Source organism: Narcine bancroftii, chromosome 2 (genome assembly GCF_036971445.1).
Source record: "Narcine bancroftii isolate sNarBan1 chromosome 2, sNarBan1.hap1, whole genome shotgun sequence".
Taxonomy (NCBI): domain Eukaryota; kingdom Metazoa; phylum Chordata; class Chondrichthyes; order Torpediniformes; family Narcinidae; genus Narcine; species Narcine bancroftii.
In genome coordinates, this window is record NC_091470.1 from 106,620,228 (window position 1) to 106,639,749 (window position 19,522).

The 19,522-nt window shown below is 40.6% G+C and overlaps 1 long non-coding RNA gene across 1 annotated transcript; it reads right to left on the minus strand.

Moving 5' to 3' along the window:
- Positions 1–12,809: 12,809 nt before the first annotated feature.
- On the minus strand, positions 12,810–18,484 carry LOC138754096 (uncharacterized). Its single transcript, XR_011351563.1, has 2 exons — positions 18,396–18,484; positions 12,810–13,110 (listed from the first exon to the last, which is right to left on the minus strand). It is a non-coding gene; the product is annotated as an uncharacterized lncRNA (long non-coding RNA).
- Between the last annotated feature and the right edge of the window lie 1,038 nt (positions 18,485–19,522).

The following is a 19,522-nucleotide window of genomic DNA, read 5'->3' on the forward strand; positions in this document are numbered from 1 at the left end:
AAAGGCGACAAGTCAACCTTATGAGCATGTCCATTTTCTTCAGGAACTCGTGAATGAAACCAGAAAACATGGGTCAATGTGATCTCTTCTGGTGAGTAGTCAGTTACTGAACAATACAAATATTTGACTTTAATTGTCCATGGAACTCAGGAATCGGTTATGGATATTTCCCTGGTATGAAGTACTCATAAAATTCGTTAGCACAAATCATTGATATAGTAAATAACGTTGATAACACATTGGACAGCGTTTATATATGTTAATAATTTAATCATTTTATTTTGGACAACAATGTTCGTTGAATTCAATGTGAAGATCTGAAGGAGGAAATGGTCAGAAAGCGGATTCCAATCGATTAAATAGCAACCTGCCACAAAATCAGAGATATGCTTATTGCAAAGACATCACCAGAGTAAAGCAAGAAGAGGGGGCTACGAACAGATTTCCTTCTGCTTTGAACCTGCTTTCTCTTTGAGGAAGGATAATTCGCTGCCAAATGGGCAACCCACAGATGACCAAATAAATATATTTTTTTAAAACTTTATTTATTCGTTCAAAAAACAAATAATACATAACATATATAACAATTAACCATAAACATGAACGTTATTTTTTATATATAGAAAAAAAAGATAAAAAAGGAAAAGTATCCCCGCCCCCTTCAGCCAACTCTCCTAAGGAGAGCCATAAAGAAAAAAGAAAAAAATATTAAGGAAAAATTAAACATACATATTAAGATCTAATCAACATAAATTGAAATGTAAATATTCTGAGTATAACAACCACTTATTTATAAAAAAAACTATAGTTGTCACGCGAAACATATGTAATCTTTTCCATTATTAAACAATATTTCATCTCGTTATGCCATCTATTAATATCAATCATATTTGTATCTTTCCATGTATTAGCAATACATTGTTTTGCTACAGATAAAGTTAAATATACAAAAGCAAGTTGAAATTTATATAATCCCAAACCTTTCAAAGGTTGCAAACTACCCAATAAGAATACTGCCGGATCTAAAGGTATTTTAGTCTTATACAGATATTCTGAAAAGAATTGAATTTTCTTCCAAAAAGATTGTGTGTGTATATATATATATATATATATATATATATATTTATATGACCAAACAGCATGAAAAAAGTTCCAACAGAATTCCAACATGATTCCAACATGGTCTGCACAGAGCTGGGTTGCGGCTTTGCTATATCAGCCTACAACTCCTCAATGTACGGAGAGAGTGAAAGGCCGGTGTGGGTGAATGAAGTCCAGTGTGAAGGAACCGAATCGCAGCTCCGCAATTGCAGCACATTCACTTTGAATCGGTTTTCCAACGATAGCAGCGGCGTTGGGATCCGATGTTCAGGTGAGCAAATAATGTCACTTGGGAGATGGTAAGCTGCCGGGAAGTTTGTTGTCGAGTTAAGAATATCGGAACCACAATAATAATAAAGTCGGGTGTCTTGTTGCGGTACATTCGCTAATTTGGATAAAACGTACACAATTCCAGTTTTGGTTTGGCCACAATCCTCTGAAGATTCCACCAGCCCTGGGGACAATTACAGTGGCCAACTATTTTGTGCTCTAGTCACATTCAATTAAACCAAGGATCGCAAATAATGAGTCATAAACGGAATAGTTGCTGTGCTTTATAAAAATCTTCAGGAACAGGATTATGGTTCAAGACATTTCTATAAAAAGTAAAAATAAAAAAAGAACAACAAAAAGTGAAATCAAAGATAAAAGGGATAAATCGGGGAGGGATGTGTGGATGAAAGGTCGAGGAATTATAGGGAAAATATCAAAGTTGGATATCTGCAGAGACCGCAATTTTTTTACTACTAGGGACGGTTAAAATGTCGGAGGAAGCAAATCCATGTCAAAACCGGTATACCCGGTATATTGGTATATTTGATCATAATGTTTTGAAATTCAATGATATCAATTTGACAATAAATTTAACATGAAAATAATTGTCAAATCCTGCTCTGTTGAGCATTTTATAGTAGTCCAATTTCATTCCGGAGCTCTTGGCTATCTGCAAGTGGGGATAGAGGAATAAAAAGCGCAAATATACAAAAAATTACAATTTAAAAACCGAACGGTTGACCAGATTGCTCAATCCTTCAAGATAGCATTCTAAATGCTAACCACAATAATGGCGGCAGAACAAGCTACAATATGATCAAACTCCATGCAGACAAATCGGATGCAATATGCACATTCCGACCAGACAATGAGAGCCCAAGGTGTGATTGTGCTTGTTCAATGTAAAAACAGTATTTTCTAAAATTAGATTTGTTGGCGTGAGACAATCCAAGCTGTTTTATTTAGGATCCGGATAAAGGAGAGAGAAGGAATTATGCTTCAAGGATTATTTTCAGATTTGCTATGTTTGCATGTGATGTCCAGGTGAATCATAGTACCATTAGATCATAATCCTCGCAAAAGAAGTTCGATCTTGAAACAACGTAGTCTCAAACAATCCTTCCACGTGAAAGCATCACTTCACTTTTGAATTTACAGGAGTCATTTACTGCATCGAGTACTCCCGATGTGGCCTATTCTGCATTTCGGAGCCTGGCGCAGACTGGGAGATTACTTTGCACTGTCCGTTGCCCATTGCCCTGCTATTTCAATTAACCCGATTGCTACACTGACATATTTGTCCATGGTCGCTGGCGTTTCCAAGTTGAGGCCATTAGTAAATTGGAGGGACGGCGCCCTATATTACGTCTCGATAGACTCCAATTAGAGGGTATTAATATAGATTTTTTGATAACACTTGATCCTGGTCTCTCTCTTTCCCTCGTCATTCTGTCCTCTTTCTCCAGATCACCTGCCCTTTTCCTTTTCTTATTTCAGAGGGCAGCCTTTTTTGGCCACTGTCCTCTTTCCCGATCTCCATTCCACCCCATCCACCAAGCCCCCTTTACTCCGGCGTCAACAAGAATTTCGGCACTGCTGAAGCAGCCGAGTGTCTTTTACTGCTCATGAATACGAAATGACCAGCGTCAGGTCACTTGTCTTAGTGCTACTGGTACCATGTAGCATGTCACATGTTTGCGTGGTCAGCAACTAAACCAGCTCCTCCAATCAAATTTCCCTGTTTTGGAGTGTGGCTAGACACCCAGCAGGAAACAAATCAGACCTGCAAAAGGGCCGAGGATCCCTCTGTAGTGTCAATGGCCATTTTGCAAACATGTACCATGAAGCACGGAAAGGGCCTCTCTTACATCGAAGTTTCTCCAATTTAGAAACTTAACTTGAGGACCAGACCTATCCTTGTCCAAAATTAACTTGAAACTGGACCCAAAATGTTTGTCTACACAAACTTATATAACCTGACCTGTTTGTGTCGTCTCTAGTTTGTATCTCTATATATTGCTTGAGAATAATTGCCTGAACCCATTTGACAAGTTCCACGCCATACAACCATTTAACAGTATGGGGCCCTCAGTCAATATATGGAAAATTAAAATCTCTTACTATTACAACTTTCAAGAAATAACTTTTGAAACAAAAGACTGTGGTAGCTGAAAACAATAGACAATAGTTTCTGGAGAAGGCCATTCTGCCCATCGAGCAAGCACCGCCATTCATTTAGAACATGGCTGATCTTACACTATCAGAACCCTGTCCCTGCCCTCTCCCCATAACCTTTAATTCCCCTGTCCACAAGAACCATATCTAACTCCCAATTGAACGTATCCAGAGAACCTGCTTTTACTACCCTCTGCCACAAAGCATTCCACAGAGGTCCGCTGGCGTTTTAAGAGAGAGAAAATATTTCACATTCGAAAATTAATACGAACCAGAATTGACCGATGGGTTCCCTGGTGGTGCCCGCTTCACAATTCACTCTCACTTTGTGTCACCACTCTCTATTACCCCCATCCCATTTATTTACTTATCCGCCTACTTCCCTTATTCCCTGAATCTTTAAACTATCTTGACCACGAATTATTCCTCCACTGATAGGAGAACTTCGAACTGCGGTGTTAACTCTGATTTCTCTTTACAAAGACAACCTGAACCGTTGACATTTCCACCAAGTTCCCGTATTATTTGCGTTGAAAATATCGAGTAGATGCGAAAAAAAACATCAGGAATAATCTTCCGTAATTGTCTGAGGACACCATTGGCATTAACAATCGAATTGGCGCAGTTTATATTCACAATGGGTACGGCTGGCAGAGCGACTAGGGTTCAAATCCGTCGATGTTTGAAGGGGTTTATACGATTTTCCCTAATTTTCTCGGGGTTTCTACAGTGCTCTGGTTTCTTTCCACCCTTCAAAACATTAGGGGTTTGTAGGTTAATAAGGTTTAATGGGTCTAAACAGATTTAAATGGGCGGACAAACTTTCTACCTTAATATAAAATCACCCAATTCATGAGCAAGCCGGCTTGTTGCATTGAATTGCATTCCGCAATGGTGTCGTGTGATATAGCATGATGACGTCATTGTTATAATGAAGCATTTGTGAATTCTGCCTGAATGTCCAATATAGTCTCGACAATAACTGTGAATTTCATTGACTTCTAGACGCCGATTACAGTGATTTCATCAATCAAATTGAATATTACACGAGCGACCCTTCAGATGACGCTTTGCTGGAAACAGAATATCCTCAGGAAAACAACTCTCTTGTTGATGGTTTGACACCTTTCTTGGGGCTTTCCAATCTATCTTATATGATTTAATTAGCTTGTGATCAGAATCTATCAATATTTTCCGTCGTGAAGTAACAACAAATATCACTATTTTTAAATAAGCCCTGTGAACATGTTTGAATGTGAAATAGTCCTCTCGAGTGCAGCCAATGTGCAATACATCGAAACAATGGCCATTATTTGTTTGACCAGAGTGGTTTGCAGGCATCGAAATATCAAATAAGCGCGCAGTACCATTCAGTCGTTAATGTCCAGGTCGAATATCAAAAGGTTTATTCCCTCAAACGGCATCACGTGAGAAACAATATCTTGAGTCCTGCGAAAGAAAGCTCGCAATTTAACAATTATTTACAGAAACGTAACTCTGACTTTCCACGGATAATCTTCGCTTCCTCCAAGCGATGCAACCTGTCGACTCCGACCGTGCTAGGAGCTGATTCCCAAGACTGTCATTTCCGGATGGACGGCAGTTTTGACGATCCCCTTATGCTCACAGTTGTCCTCGGTGATACTGTGTGAGGACAGTCTCCGATAGACGCTCTTTAAATAGTTTCCTTTGAAGCCAGATTGTTGTAGTGTAAGTTATAGACAATGGATAATAGAATGGATACTGCTTTTAGGAAGGAAGGAATCAAAAGGCAGGTGCTGAAAATTGTTATTAAGTGAGTTATTTGATGTTTCTAGTTGATGAGAAGAAATGTTCAACACACTCATCGAGAAGCAAAAAGGGATAAAATGGGACTCGGGTCAGCAGACTTAATTCATGTTTGCAAAACCTTCATAAATATGTTAAAAATCAAAACGATAGCCAGATCCTCTTCGGGACCAAATGGATGTGTGTTTGGTGAGGCAAGTGTGATGTCTTGAATGACAACTTCGCGTCAGTATACACCATGTTCCGTGATCGGGAAATGGAAGTTCAATGAAGGAGTACGTTCCTGATCTGCAACATGTGTGTATCAGGAAATCGGGAGTTTTAGAGGCACTGACGTACAATCAGCTGGTAGCGTCCACGGGGGCTGCTGAAATCTGTCACATGGTGTGAATGGGGGGGGGGGGGGCTTTGACGGGCTGTCATTGTTACCAGTTGATCGCAGGAGGCTGAGGGGTGACTTTAAAGTGAATCATAACTTATGGAGCAAATGAATATATTGGATAATCGCCCTTACTTTCTAAAGGCGGGAATTCAATGAAGACGACAACACTTTAAGGCCATTGATCCTATTTAAGGACGCCTATGTGGAAGATTTTCCACACAGAGTGTTGATGGCCTGTGGAATAACGTGCTCAGGGAGGTGGAAGAGGCAGGAACAATGAAAGCGATGTAGATGGTTGACTGGAATGGACAAGAATTCAAGAGTATGGTGAAATGATTCGCACTGATAGACATGACGGTCGGTATAGATGAATTGAACCAAACAAACTATTTTCGTGCTGCACAGTTCACATTGTGCTCACATTTCAGAGATAATGATTTTCAAGAAAAAATTATCAGGGATAAAATGCAAGTTATTGGCAATTGAAAAAGAAATATTTACACTATCTTTACCTTTCTTTCACTGTCTTTATTTGTCCCATTTAATTACTCTGATATATTCGGAGACTTTATAGCATGCTTTCGCAGTTAATGATAAAATGTATTGCAAATGAATGTGCATAATACAGCAAGGAGGCACGCCATGCAAGTCTATCCTTTCCCAGGGTGAATGTTTTGTCCTTCCATTATTGTGCAGGAGAATAGAACATTAAGTTACGGATACATTTTTTATAACGCCAGTCATGGAGAAAAGGCCAACGTTTCATTGGATCCAACATCACTTTCATCTTTCCATCAAGAGGAACATATTGTTCTTCAAGGTGTTAACTTCACTCGCCATAATATGGAAACGACAGCTACTAAATTGATTTGATTTTCCATAACTTGATATTTATGGAACTTGCTGTATGTTTGCACTGCTCGGTTTATTAGTAAATTTGACCAATGATTAAGCTAGAATTTTATGGATGAATAATTTATGAGAATTTACCCTTTCTAAAAATTTTTGATATACATCTGTAGATGCTTAAGACCCCTGATGGGAACAAGTTGATAACTGTTGATTAAATGACGCCTTTCTTTCCAGCAATGTAATAAGTATTCGTGATGTTCAGTAACCGTTGAACAGTCATATTGTAAATAAAAAAATCGAGGAACCGTCATTTACGTATCAGATAGAATTTTGTATGCTCATATTTTACCCAAAATGTATTCTAATGCAAGATACACGAAAACAGCAACCTTTGTTATTAATTGTAGTCTCAATGCGTGATTAATAAATACTAGGAGTATAACTTTAATGAGCACATTTATCGTTCTGAATGTTTAAAAAGAAGCTAAAACTTTTCATTCAGTAATAAAATTATAAAGTGTAAATATGCCAGCTGGTACAATGTGTTAAAACGATTACCTGATTAGTACCTGTTATTAAAAACTTCAAATAAAATGTAAATCCTCATTTCCAATAATGTGCCACTGAGCACATTAATGTCTTCAGTAAACTCTGACCTCAACGAAACTCCTGTCCTGCCTTGTGATTCCTGTTCGTCAAAGTAAGTTCCACTTACTTCACAAATTAACTTGTGGACCAGCACTGATGTTGCCACTACGATATGATAAGTCCCTGACGTTCATAAAAGAAAATAATTAGTGATGAAAAACAGAACAAGTGTGCTTCTGAGGAAGATGTCTCGTCTATTTCTCGCGCCAATTAATAAAGAGATTAAATTTAATTAATTGTGCCACTTAATTAAGTGCATTTAGTTTCGGGAACAAATATGTGCATATACGTAATTCTTAAACTTTATCTCCAAATCCACACAAAATATTAAATATTCAAAGACCACATAGAAAATTCAGAAAGAAAACACACCACCACATTCCCAAAGATAAGTAGGTTTGAAGAATTAAAACTGATCTTACCACAATACCATATTCAGAAAGAATAAAGTAGTTTGAAAACTCCCAATGTCTCTGTGAAATTCTCGGTTATGTCTAATGATATTAGAAGAGCCTGTTCTCGCTCAGTAACCTCCGTCAAATATCTATGCCAATCTTCATTTACTTTTGCTACTTCTTTGCATTTATTGGTGTTCATCTCAAATGTCACTTTACTGTTGGAACAAAGGACCAATAAACCGTTTAGATATGTAAAATATTTGACTGTACGTTTCCATTAATAGTCTGCTTTGCAAATACAAAAGCGAATGGATACTAAGATTCTGTTTCAATGGATATTTTTGAAAATGGTTCTTAAAACCGGAAACGAAAACATGAATTATTAACATGGATTGTCAACAGAATTAAACGCCTGCGGTTAATCAGGAAAGGAAATCAATCAGGAAAGGATAGGAATCAGGAAAGGAGACTGTTACGCAAAGTGAATTCATTTTCACCTTTTGCAATGTCAATAACATATAAATTAACGTTTGTTGACCTGACCAAAGCCTTTGACACGTGAGCAGGAAAGGACTTTGGCAAATGCTAGAGCGCCTCGGATGACTCGCTCCCCCAAGTTCCTCAACATGGTTATCCAACTGCACGAAAATTAACAAGGTCGGGTCAGATACAGCAATGAGCTCTCCGAACCCTTCTCCATTGACAACGGCGTGAAGCAAGGCTTCACCAACCCTCTTTAATATATTCTTCAGCATGATGCTGAAACAAGCCATGAAAGACCTCAACAATGAAGACGTTGTTTACATCCGGTACTGCACGGATGGCAGTCTCTTCAATTTGAGGTGCCTGCAAGCTCACACCAAGGCACAAGAGCAACTTGTCCATGAACTATTCTTTGCAGACGATGCCACTTTAGTTGCCCATTCAGAGCCAGCTCTCCAGCGCATGACGTCCTGTTTTCATGAAACTGGCAATATGTTTGGCATGGAAGTCAGCCTGAAGAAAACTGAGGTCCTCCACCAGCCAGCTCCCCACCATGACCACCAGCCCCCCCCCCCCCACCCACCCCCCCCCCCCCCCACATCTCCATCGGGCACACAGAACTCAAACGATCAATCAGTTTACCTATCTCGGCTGCACCATTTCATCTGATGCAAGGATTGACAAAGAGATAGACAACAGACTCGCCAAGGCAAATAGCGCCTTTGGAAGACTACAAAAAAGAGTCTGGAAAAACAACCACCTGAAGAAACACACAAAGATCAGCGTGGACAGAGCCGTTGTCATACCCACGCTATTGTTCAGCTCCGAATCATGGGTCCTCTATCAGCATCACCTACGGCTCCGAGAACGCTTCCATCAGCCCTGTCTCCACTCCATCCTCAACATTCATTGGAATTACTTCATCACCAACATCGAAGTACTTGAGCAGGCAGAGTCTGCAAGCATCGAATCCACGCTGCTGATGACCCAACTGTACTGGGTGGGTCACTTCTCCAGAATGGAGGACCATAACTTTCCCAAGATTGTGTTCTATGGCGTGCTCTCCACTGGCCACCGAGACAGAGGTGCACCAAAGAAGAGGTAGAAGGACTGCTTAAAGAAATCTCTTGGTTCCTGCCACATTAACCACTGCCAGTGGGCTGATATCGCCTCCAACCATGCATCTTGGCACCTCACAGTTTGGCGGGCAGCAACCTCCTTTGAAGACTGCAGAGCCCACCTCACTGACAAAAGACAAAGGAGGAAAAACCCAACACCCAACCCCAACCAACCAATTTTTCCTTGCAACCGCTGCAACCATGCTTGCCTGTCCCGCATCAGACTTGTCAGTCACCAACGAGCCTGCAGCAGATGTGGACATATCCCTCCATAAATCTTCGTCTGTGAAGCCAAGCCAAGGAAAAAAGAAAAAGAGGCTTTCTGCAATTTGCAACAAATTATAGCATTTAAATTTACTGTCGTTTGTGCGATATCTCTTTGGAAATATCGCTGAATCAAATTCAATGTAGAATAATAAGGCTTGTGAGCCGGAATTTGGCACGGAAAGAGGCTCTATGTCCCAATGGATATGCACAATCTGCAACACCCAAACAATAAATTCATCCTATTGTTATTTTTCCAAAATTCACATCGATTTAGCACATATTCTGCAACTGAACCACACTTACAGTGGTCAGTTAACCCACCATAACGCTCGTCTTTGGGATGTGGGGAGAAAGCTGGCACCTAGAGCCAAAACACAGAGAGCATTAAGAAAGTTACTCTACTTTTGGCCAATTAAAAAATAAATCAGCATCCTTTGTTCAGTTATTTTGTGAAGAAAGTGAATTATTTAGCTCTAATAAGTGTATGAAAGGATGTCTCGGGTGGATGAAAACACTCAGTATTTATTTTGTCATCTTGGTAGCCACAAGAAATATTTTAATCACTACCTAATTAGCTTCTTTGGGAAAACTAATGCTAATTAGCATTATATGCCAACAGCTGGTCTCACCCGCAGGAAATCCGCGCACTTCATTGTTTGGCAAGTTTCGGACAGATGTGAACTTTCATCATGGAACGCAAGAGGGCCCTGTGAATGAGGTGTCTGAGAACAAGTTGACTTTGTTGAAGATAAGTAAACGATCACGGTAAGTAGAAACTGCATAAATGTATGATCGTGATCAGGAAAATCCAGAACATCTTATTGGCATTCTTGATCAATGACGCAGGGGCCTCGAGTTATCATGCCAAGTCATCGTGAAAATTTATTAATTGCTCATGGTTAGTCACCATTTTCCAGTCACCTTTCAAGACACTTGGAAAGCAAGAGGCAAATGAATTCTTTTCAATGCCTATGGAGCGTTTCCGTGGGTTGAAGATGCTGATCAATTTCAAAGTCACTGATAGAGCACAGAAATGATCCCTGTGACACATGTCGTGTTCCACCATCATATACCGATAGGGTAATTGCCAACAGGCTTTATTCATTGAGGATGGATCAGACAAATAAAACAGCACATAGGTTAATGGTGAAAGATGAGGGGAACTTCTTCACCCTGAAGGTGGTGAGAGAGAGGAACGAGCCTCCAGCGGAAGGTGGTGGATGTGGGTGCCATTCATACTGAACATTACGGGAATTTAAAAAGTGACTGGAAAGCAGTGATTAACTATGAGCAATCAATACATTTTCACAATAACTTGGCATGATAACTCGAGGCCTCTCAGTTGGGTGTAAACAAACACACACAACATTCCTTTTCCCCATTTGGTGATTTAAAAATCATTACCTAATTTGGGACCTTTGGGAAACTACTGACATTTTGTTGAGTTTAATCTTCGATAATCCAGTTACTATATAATTGTTGATGAAAACAGGACACATGTCGGCCGACAGTGCCCAATTCATGACTTAAACGGGAAATTGTGCAGATGCTTGTAGTGCAATGCCCAAAGTGCTGTAGAAGCTGAGCAGGCCACACATAATTTATAGCAGTGGATTTTAAACAGCATCCCCCTCCTCCCTTAACTCATGCCATCGGTGCTCTCTGATGAGTAAGGGAGTACCTAAGGTGGTATGTGAGTCGAGAGAAAAGGTTTGAAAACCACTGTTGTAATCCTCTCTAATGGATTGGTTATGAGCACGGTTTCATATCTCCAAAGGAAATGGGTCAATAACAATTTTTCTCAAGCAAACTATTTCAGTAACAATTGGGTCTAGAGCAATGATTTTCAACCTTCCCTTCCCACACATACCACTTTCAGCAATCCCTTACTCATCACAGATCACCTATGGCATAAGGTTTGCCTAAGGTGGAATGTAAGTTTAGGGGGAAGTTTGAAAACCACTGATCTATAGGAAATATAAGTAATAAAAGTTTCGGACCCGAACTCTTCATTAAGGTAGGAGAAATAAAGCAGGTAGATGTCTGAATTAAGATAATGGGAGAGTGGAGAAGAGAAGGGAAGAAACGGCAGGGAAGATGCACCGTGAGGTTAGGAGAATAGGATGGAGTGGGTATCTCTGATTCGAGAGTGAAGTTGTGCGGAGCTGGAGGAAAGGAGACAGAGGCTACAGAGAGTGAGAGAGAGAGAGAGGGAGAGGGAGGGAGAGAGGGAGGGAGGGAGGGGGCAGGGAGGATGGAGAGGGAGAGAGGGAAAGAGAAAGAGAGAGAGAGTGTGTGTGTGTGTGTGTGTGTGAGAGAGGGAGAGAGAGAGAGAGAGAGAGAGAGTGAGAGAGCGAGAGAGAGAGAGAGAGAGAGAGTGAGAGAGCGAGAGAGAGAGAGAGAGAGAGAGAGAGAGACGGGAGAGGGACCTAATGGGACATGGAAAAGGAAATATTAAAGCAATCTGCTCGAAACAATCTCCTAATTGCGCCCACTCTCTGAGATGAGGAAGAGTCCACAACGGAGGCACCAAATGCAGTTGGTGTCCCCTACCGACTCACTAGTGAAGTGTTATTTCGCCCGATTGAAAGGTCTGTTTGTGGGCCCGAATGTTGGTGACGGATGAAGTGTGGACGCAAGTATACCATTTCCTCCGGGTACATGGGTAGGTCCTTTGTGTTTGCGATGAGTGAACGAAGAAATCCAGAAGGGAGAGATCCGTGCGTGAGACGGAGTGGGGAGAAGAGAGGTCTGAAGAAAGGATCTAGTTGTAGGTGTCGGAGAATGGCGTGTGGGAGGTGAGGAGCAGAGGAATCCCGTCCTTGTTGCATGGAAAGGGAGAGGGGGCCAGGACAGGTTTGAGGTTTCGAGAATTATTTATTACTGTTGAAGATATATCGCATTAAATAATAACTTATTTGATTTGTAGTTGAAAAAAAGTACATTTAGATATAATTTTGAGAAAAAAGTTATGTCTAATAAATCCAGATGAGGGAACTCCTTTGATCGACTGATTGCCTTATTCCGCAGAAAGGAACGAGCGTTTTGCCAGTGGAGTGTTGTTATCTATTCATGTGATCACATTCAATCTGGAAAGTGGCTCCAGTTTGTACCTTCTTTGTTCCTTTTTACAGTCTATTGGCCAGTAGATTAAGTCACAAACTTGGGTGGTCAAATCCCCCCCCCCCAGGCCACACAAAGATATATTCAGCACCCCCCCATCCCCCAATAATAAAGTCTGACATGAACGCCAAAAGGACATTAAATTGGGACAAATGTGAACATCTGAACTGGAAACAACCAATGGTCAAATAGTGAAATAAATTCAAAGTCACCAACAAAGGAATTTATTGAATAAGGGATGTCTCAACTCAGAAACAATCCCTATACCCCCACACGTCAATGTCGACCATCAAGGACATGTCTCTAATTATCCCATTTACCAACACTTGGTATATTGCGGACCGTTTATTGGTAATTCACCCACTCCATCCGATATAAAGTGTTGTGGTGATGCAACCTTCTCTGTTCCCTCTGTCCAGGCCATTCCTTTCATGTTGCAATCTATTCCAGGTGATTAATATTGACTACATTGTCACGGTTTTCTGACAGTTCTTCGGCACCTCTGTGACAGAGAAAAGGCCTGTTATTACCCGTAACGAGGTAGAAACATATTGTTCCTGCCCAGCTCCTCTGCTCGAAGGATTAAAAAAACCATTCTGCACCCACTCTCCTCCTCACTGAAATAATCCTACCCATCTTACCTTCAGGCGTTTTTTCTCTGCATGCTGTCCATTGTCATTACATTCTTTCTGTGGTTTGATGACTAGACTGCACGCATAATCACAGCTGCGACCTAACTAAAGACGAGTCAAGTACCTCCTCAGGTATCGGTGTTTCAGTTGTTCAAAGATTTCTTCAGGAAGTAATTTTGAAGGTATATAGCAGGGAATGCTTTTGTGAGGGAGTCTCCAAACTATTGCAGCATTTACATGAGGCTGCAGAATTTGAAACATTCACAATAGGCTGACATTGTAAAATGTTCACAATATCCTGTATGTCGAAGGCTCAGCAGATTTAATTTACAAGATAAATGTGTCATTTTGAAGACCAGTATTTTCTGTCCATATCTAACTGTCCTTAAATTGGTACTCTTCCCATCCAGCTTCAGTCTCATGGTGCAGGAATGCTCAGTGGCTTGTAATATCGGGACTTACACAAAAATGTGGCTCAATGCATCTGTTTGTCTGGTTACTATGACAATTGGAGGAGAAAGCAAAATGCACTGCATCTTTTTGGACTGTTTGCAGAATGTAGGAAATTACATGGCAACTTCTGAACAAGACCAGGAAATTAAATGCTTGATCCTTAAATCCATGCTTTCACCGAGATTAGGCCACATGTATCTCTGACAGTCCTATCCTCAGCCTTCTACCCTCATCCACAGAATCTGACTGGGATCACAATGAAGGAATCAACAGCTTCATTTGATCATTGCCATGTGGAAGCAGCAAACTGAGGTTAAAACATGCAAATAAAAACACTGTTCCATGTGGAAGCAGCCAACTGAGGTTAACAAATGCAGATTAAAATACTATGCCATGTGGAAGCAGCAAACTGAAGTTAAAACATGCAGATTAAAAACATTGCAGATTTTATGCAGATTAATGAGAATATTGTTGCAATTTATAGAAAGACAACGAGCATGTGCATTTACACCGCAGTTCACCTTGCACCTTCTCTTCCATCTATCCTAACATAGATATTCCATTTTGTTGTTCTAATATCTATCGCTACACACGGCAATGCAATTGGTATAACTTATATGTCTCTACACATATGTTCCATGTCAGTTAGAGAATTTCTGGATTTACTGCTTGGTCTCACATAGTATGTGGCCATGGGGAAAAAAACATTGGGTGTCAAGCTTTAGTCTGGCGGAGAGTTCAACTGACCCTTTACTCGATTGGTACTCAGCCATTTGCAGTTCTTGGGCTATGGAGACTTAGTTCACGGATATGGCATCCTGTGTTTTAGTTTCCATTCATTGTAACAGTTTAAAAGTCAAAGAAATAAAAAGTTTTTCATTCTAAATGATTTAGTCTAATTACACTCCTCTTTTGCCTCACCTCAATCGACTGGGATGCTCTTCTATATCTGAAAGCCATGAATATTTAACCTTTGGGTGCACAATATATTTGGCAGTCTGTTACCTGTTACACCACCAGTACTATGCCAAAAAATCAATGCTGCAATCTCTTCGTCCTTTTGTGTTGCCGTCATCAGGTCTCTATCCATCAAAGGGTTTCTTGCACACCATCTAAGAAACATTTTCTTTTTTTTACCTCGCAGCCTGATGAAGTAATGCTCCATTTAATTTTATTTTCAGCAACCCCGCTTGTGAATGGGAAAATCCAAGTGGTTTCGGCACCACCGCCGCTGATGTGCATCCGAGAAGAGCGGGAAATGGAAACACAGCCCTCCACCGCAGGATCCTACCGCCCAAACGGATTGACATGGCTTCCTACGGGCTGGTAAAGGAGCCGAAAGTGTTTTATTGAAAATCGCGACACCTCGATATATGGGCCCAAGATGAGTGCCCCTGGGGGCGAAGAGCCTACACTGGCTGCAGGCTGCTGGCGACGTGGTCAAAATACTCACACCAACCTGCGGGCTGCTGGAGACTCGCTGATGAGAACCGAGTCTTGGAAGCAGGAGTCGAAAGGACACTGTGGGCAAGATGGCGTCCCGAAATCTTCCTCGTGATGTCAGAGATTTGGTAAACGGACCGTCTGAAGGGAACCAGAGTATGGGGAGGCTGCAGAGAAGACGGGAGCGTGGGACGCGGATCCGAGGACACTCAAGGACTCTGGGTGGACTTTGATTTGCTTCTGTTTTCTGTCTGTACGTGCGCCATGCAATGCTAATTGCGAACCTTTGCCTGCCTTTTGTCAGATGAAGAGCACTTTGGAGTAATATTACAATGCCCTCCATAATGTTTTGGACAAAGACACTTTACGCTTTTATTATCCCCTTTGATCCACAGTTTTTAAATTTCTAATCAAACAATTCACGTGATTATGTGCACATTTCATGTTATATTAATGGTTATTTGTATACATTTTGGTTTGAACATATAGAAAATACAGCACCTTTTATACAGAATCCCCTCATTTCAGGGCACCATAATATTTGGGACATTTGGATTGACGGGTGTTTGATACTCAGGTTTGCTTAATTGCATTATTGGTGCAGTAATAGGAGACCTAGGCATGTTTCCAAACTATAAATAACCTTTGGAGTCTTTAGTTGCCATTTTTCAACCTGCAGTTCAGGTTGTGCCAATGGAAGTCAATGAGCCTGAAAATTAAAAACAAAACAAGACGAGACATTGCCAAAATCTTAGGATGAGCAGAATTTTCAACTCTTTGGAACATCATTAAGAGGAAAGAGCATAGTGGTTAGGTCAGCAGTCACAGCCTGACTGGTAGGCCAAGGAATACTGATGATGACAGAAGCATTCTTATCGTAGGATAACTCCCCAAACGCCTGTCCAACACATTGGAAATACTCTTCAGGAAGTGGGTATGGATATGTCAATAGCTACTTTCGCCAGAAATACAAAGGCATCATTGCAATATCGAAACCATTAATTGGCCACAGAAACTGGATGCCCACATTACAATTGGTTAAGTATTTAAGCGAGCCTGCAGAATTCTGGAAACAGTTTTTGTGGACAGATAAGTCCAGTATTAACCACTATCAGAGTGATGGCACGAGCAAAGTGTGGAAGCATGATGGAACAGCCCACATCCAAAGCACGCAGCCTCATCTGTGAAACTTGGTGGTGAGGGTGTTTATTGGGAGGGGTTGTGGTTGTCATATGAAAGGACTGCCCATACCTAGCAATCAATCAAGGTTTTGTTCCGCCCATGTTGCTTGCACCGTGTAAGTTACCTGGACTAGACTCTCCAGTCTGTCTGTACTTAGGCTTGAGCCATTTGCTGTTTATAATTGTATTAACCCTTCCTGGTACTGAGCCATTAACCCTGCTAACGACCTGGGCTTGACCCTCCAGCACTATAAAGTTGCCATGTGTTCTTTGTTCTCTTCTTTTGTCAGTTTGGGATCACCCTGCTTCACCCCAAACATAGAAATGTGGAATGGCACTGGAGAAACCTAGTAACGTGTGCACTGTTAAAAGGGTTGGGAGCATAGTATTAGTGTTCCTTGTAGCATGGAGCTGTGTCTGTCCTGAGTCAAGGTGTGGTGCCGCATCAGTGTGATTTTGTTCCTTGATCATTATATGTACCAATTCATTGTGTGTGTGCCTGTTTATTTTGTTCCCAAGTTATTTCTCCCACGTTTATTATTAATTGTCCGCTATTTCATTCTCACTGCTGCTTTAAACTGTATGAGTTTTTGTGACCTGTTTCCTCACTCACAACAAGGTGTCATGGCCTGGGCAGATATGGCTGCCACAGGTACCGACGCACTTATCTTCATTGATGGTGCAACTGCTGATTGTAGGAGCAAAATTAATTCTGAGGTTGGCACAAATGCCTCCAAACCCATTGGACGGTGTTTCATCCAACAACAAGACAATGATCCCAAACATGCTGCTGAAGCCACAAAGGTGATTTTCAAAACTAAAACCTGGAAACCTCTTGAATGGCCAAGTCAGCCACCGATGTAAACATAATGAGCATGCCTTCCTCATGCTGAAGAGAAACCGTGAGTGGAAAAGCCCCAGAAACAAGCGGTAGCTGAAGATGGCTGAGCCAAGACCTGGCAGAACATCAGTGGAGAAGATAACCAGCACCTGGTGATGTCTCTGAATCACAGACTTCAAGCTGTCATTGGGGCAATTTGCTTTGTCACAAAAGTTATGATGCAAGGAAATGAGGAGACTACACATAAAAAAGTGCTGTCATTTATAAATAGTCAAACCAAAATCTATACAAAATACCCTTTAATAAAATCGGGAATGTGCACTTTACTCACATGTCAATTGTTTGAATACAATTTTTAAAATGTGGAGCATTGGCCAATTGAAAGAAAATTTTGTCGTTGTCCCTAACATTATGGAGGGCACTGTGTATTTCTGTTGTATTGCATGATAATAAATAGTCTCTGTTCTAATTACATCTGAACTTTGACTCACCTAATGGTTGCTGTGTGAGTGACATATCAACTGGCCATTGTACTAAGCTATATTCCTCTCTGATCAGAGCAAAATTTAGATTTCATATATATGCACTCAATCCCACATTTTGCTGTTCTATCCGGTTCAAAGTTACTTCCAATACAAATCATTTGTTGCTGTTTGTTGCCAGACATTAATAACTAAACAGACGAAAAAGCAGGATCAGTTCTAGACACAAAAAATATCCTGTTTTTAAGTACATGCGCAACCTCGTCTGTTAAGTAAGGGCAATCGGTTTATGAAAGCATCCTCCTTTTGTTCTGTAAGAGATTTACCATTAATATATTCCTGTGGACAGTACATGAACACTAATGCTTCCTGTATTTGGACTGCAATACTTCATATTTTATTCCTTAGACTTTGAGTGGCAAGTGTGGTTTTAAAGTTAACACGTGTGGCTAATGTGGTCGTAAAACGGGACCCAAACCTTCCTGCATCAGTGGAGCCATTGAGTATAAAAGTTGTAACAAAATGTGGTTCAGCCACTTAGGGAGTATTGCAAGCATTTCTAGTTCACTCTTTGTAACGATGATATGCAGATTTCGAGGTTCAGCAGTATGTTATCTATATTATATATTATTAGTTGTGAGGAGATATTGGATATACATTTTTTATTCGTTCTGGTGTATTAGAGACAAAGAAATAGAAGTAACTAAGATTGTCGAAAGCCATTCATTTAAAGGATACTGTCCTTTAGCTCATACCATTCCTTCAGCAATACACTGGAGAACCCTAGAGTGGAATTTTGGATTAAATGTCAGGAGTAGAACTTGGAGCTCAAACCTTCTGATTCAGAGACCTGCATGCAAAGAGAACATATATCTGCATATCGCTGTTTCAGGGGAGAACATAAATAAAAGAGAAGCACATCTCATACCACAATGTCAGGTGTTTCCTGCCAGCTCAACTGCAAAACAAATTTTACTGAGACTTTTAAAGTGCACTCCATAATGTTTGGGAGAAAGACACAATTTTATTTGTTTATTTTCCCCTCTGTTCCACAGTTCTAAAATTTTAATCAAACAATTCACAAGTGATTAAAATGCACATTCCTGATTTTATTTGTATACATTTTAATTTGACGATGTTGAAATTACAGCACTTTTTACACATAGACTCCTCATTTCAGGGAACGATAACATTTGGAACATAGCAATATTATGTATGACTATGTTGTCATATTTAATACCTTGATTCACATCTGCACTGTTTGAAGTCTGTGATCCAGAGACATCACCAGGGGCACTGTGTCTACTCTGTTGATGCTCTGCCGGCCCTCTACTGTAGCTATCGTCGGGGGCTTGAGTGGAGGTATTTTGTCTTCAGCATCGGGAAGGCATACTCAATTGTGTTTAGATTAGTGACTGACCTTGCCATGTAAGAATATCCTGTTCTTGGCTTTGAAAAACTCCCCTCTTGCTTTAGCATTATGTTTGGGATCATTGCGTTGTTGTAGAACTGTTCAATGAGTTTGGAGGCATTTGCTGTATCCTGAGCAGATAAGAAGCTTGAAACACCTCAGAATTGATTTTGCTATTGCAATTAGAAGTTACATCATCAATGAAGGTAAGTGAGCCAGTACTTGTCGAAGCCATACATGTCCAGTCGATAACACCCCTTCAGTAATTTTCACATATGAGGTGGTTTGGTTTGGATCTTAGGCAGTTCCTTTATGTCTACTCAGTTTCCATTTGCCATCACCCTGAAACGGTTACTCATCTGTCCGGAAGATCTTTATACAGAATTCCACTGGCTCATTTATATTCCTTTTATTAAGATGTAATCTGTCCATCCTGTTTCTGTACCTAATGAGTGATTGGTATCTTGCAGT